Source organism: Tupaia chinensis, unplaced genomic scaffold (assembly GCF_000334495.1).
Source record: "Tupaia chinensis unplaced genomic scaffold, TupChi_1.0 Scaffold144152_1, whole genome shotgun sequence".
Classification (NCBI taxonomy): domain Eukaryota; kingdom Metazoa; phylum Chordata; class Mammalia; order Scandentia; family Tupaiidae; genus Tupaia; species Tupaia belangeri.
Window position 1 is genome coordinate 5748 of NW_006204008.1, and position 3399 is coordinate 9146.

Here is a 3399-nt window from a genome sequence, read left to right on the forward strand (position 1 = left end):
TCACTGTGTGTCATTACAGCATACCAAATGAATTTCCCATCATGAATACAGTGTGTCTTGGGTTGGCGGAGACATCACCGGTGTTGCTGCTGTTCGTGGCAGGATCTCAAAGTTATGTATGCCAAAAATATTTTTTTCAGATATACCCAGATATGTGTGTACACATGTACATGCATGCACAATATAAACTTCATATTTAATAGAATTAGTAAGAGATGTTGATTGATGATATTGGATCCTATCTCAATACTATCTATTTCATTTGGGTGGTAATATATTGATCGATTAAACATATCTTTTTAAGCTCTTAATCATTTTTCTTCTCTCCTTTTTTTACTTCTCATATCTGAGATAAACTTTATCTGATAGTTTTAACTAATTGATTATTGATTACACATCCAGTTATGCATTATACTAAAGTTTTATAAGTAATTGTTTCAAAGTTTGAAATACCCACAGGCCAAAATTCAATAATAAAAAAATTGAATCTTGGAAAAAATCATTTTTGATATCATGTATCAGGTAATATGTCAAAAATAATATTTGATTCTCCTGTAACCTACACTTGGAGATAAACATTTTAGAAATCTTAAAATACCTATTTAATCACTCAAGATTGTTTTTTATTAGAGAATTTAAAAAATCATTTTTAATTCAAGTATATTATTTTCTAACTGAACTTATGATTGATAACCAGAATAAATAAATTGTTTTTATTTTATTTCTTTATTTGTTTACATTCATTCACTGTACATCATTATAGCATACAAAATGAGATTTTTCCATTCAGAATACATTGTATATTGGCTCAATCAAGCACATCAACATATGTGTTATTGTCAACAAATCATTTTCCATTTCTTGTTTTCTGTATATTTTGCCTTTTTCCCCATTCTTGATTCCCTATCTCACCCTCTGCCATCTCCCACCCTCCTCCCACACTGTGTCTGGTATCTATTGTTGCTTTCTATGCCTCCCCCATTTTATTGTTTCACTAAATATCTTAATAAATCTAAATATTTTCAATAGCAAGCACAGCTGATATATACATATCCATGAACACAAGACTGACTTTAGGCATAAACCTCAGTGAATAGAATGAACATACTGTAAAGTAGCACCTAACTAGGGCTATATAGCTTAACTGCAGTCATCAAATAGGTATTTCTAATGCCTTTTGCCTTTTTTTTTCTGAAAAATTTTTTTTTAATTTACATTCATTGCCTGAGCATCATCACAACATACTAAATGTGGTTTCCCATCTAGAATAAACTGCATAGTGGCTTAATCATGCATGTTATCATCGATAATATTCCATTTCTACTTTCGTATATATGTTTTTTACCCCATGTCTAGCCCTCTGCCCTATTCCACTCTCTTATTACACTATCTCTGCTGTCTACAGTTGTCTTCAATCCCTTTTCCCCCAACATTTCGTTGATCACACAATATCATAAGTAATCTAACTACTTTCAATAGCAAGATCAGCCGATGGTTTCAAGAAAAGCAGTTTTGAACTGGTAAGGATATTTCTTTGAAACTTAAAGCCTAGAAACAGGTTAGTATTCTGTTCAAATAGTCGGAACATGAATCTATTGATAGCTGAAGACAGGACAAAAATCCTTAAAACCGGACAACAAAGCTTAGAAGAAAAGCAGCAATATTTTAGTCAAGTCGTAGAATACTGTTTCATCAGTTCAGTCTCATGTACTTAATCTTTCTTCTGTATCTGTTGAGGTTCGATGTTCCAGATTGAAATCTGGGATGTAATACTCAACTCCAGCTTTTGGCCCTACAATTAAGTTGCCCATTTTCTTAGTTTCTGAACTCTTATTTCTGTGTGTCTGCATTTAATTTTACTGACATAGCACTCCCTTAAGAACTTCTTGGAGATCCGGTCTGGTGCTGGTAAATTCTTTCAGGTTTTGTTTATCTGGGAAAGTTCGTGTCTTTTCTTCCCAAATGAACGATAACCTTGCTGGGTACAGAATTCTCGGTTGAAATTGCTTTTCCCTTAATACTTTGAATACATTTTCCCATTCTCTCCTCGCTCTCATTGTTTCCGATGAGAGGTCTGCCGTTAGTCTGATGGGATACCCTTTGTAGGTAACTTGCCTTTTTTCTCTTGCCAGTCTTAGTATCTTGTCTTTGTCTGTGGTTTTGGTCAATCTGGCTATAATGTGTCTTGGAGAAGATCTTCTTGGGTTGATTCTATTTGGGGTCCTCTGTATTTCTTGGGACTGAATCTTTGAGTGCCTCTCCAGGTTTGGAAAATTTTCTTGTAAGATTTCATGGAATAGATTATCAATGCCCTTATGAGTCTCTTCACCTTCTGGGATGCCTATTATCCGGATGTTTGGACGTTTGATGGTATCTAGTACTTCTCGCATATTATTCTCAAATTTTTGGGCCATTTTCTCAGTCTTCGCGGTGGATTTTTCTAGGCCAACCATTTTCTCTTCTACATTAGAGATTCTATTTTCTGTATGATCTAGTCTGCTTTTAATACTTTCAAGGGAGATTTTGACTTCTTGTATTATAGCCTTCATCTCTAACAGTTCCATCTGATTCTTTTGTAAAGTGTGAAATTCCTCTTTTAGATCTAGCATGAATTTCCTCACCTCCTGGAACTCTTCAACTCCTTTCTCCTTCCTCTTCAGCAGTTCCTTGTCTCTCTTCTCTTCCATCTCTGTTAGCTTTGCCATTATGAATGTTCTGAATTCTTTATCAGACATTTCCATGATTTCCATTGAACTGTGTGTGGATAAAGAGGAGCTATCCTTTTCCCTTGTGGGAGAGGTATTTTCCTGCTTCCCCATATTTCTTGTGGTCCTGCAGCGATTTCTAGTCATCTGGTGGATGGTCGGTTTCTTCCCAAACTTGGAAGTTCAATCAGAGGGTCGAGGAGTGTGCAGAAAAAGAAGCAGAGAGAGGGAAACAATACCAACAGCAAAAAAACAGACAAGATCTTGAGTGAATGACTTCAAACACTGGAACCTGAGTCTCCATGATCCAGGAGAGGCTACCAAGGTTCATGCATCAGATCACTCCAGGCCTTGTGGAGAAGAGGCAGGTGCCCACAATGTTCCCAGGACTGGTTCTCACGCACAGCACAAACACTCCATAATTATGTATTTTCCTGTACCATAGGTGATCTTTTCTTCTGTAATGCTGGAATGGCTAATCATATTTTCTTTGGTAAATGACAGCTGACAGATACATGATTCTAATGAGGAGAATTAATCAATGGTGCAGGGATCCAATCAATATCTATATCGCATATAGGCATAGAGAAATATAAGAGGTAGTTTAACCAACGGAGCATTGGCTTACTCATACTTAGATATATGTCAATTGTTTAATAAGATAACTGGAATTTACTAAGTGTTCAGTAATAGA

At 35.6% G+C, this 3399-nt stretch overlaps 1 protein-coding gene across 1 annotated transcript in view; it reads right to left on the reverse strand.

The window, feature by feature from the left end:
* LOC102478586 (olfactory receptor 14A16-like) overlaps positions 1-3399 on the reverse strand; it is a 6165-nt gene that overhangs the window by 1671 nt on the left and 1095 nt on the right. The gene's annotated exons all lie outside the window — the stretch shown is intronic.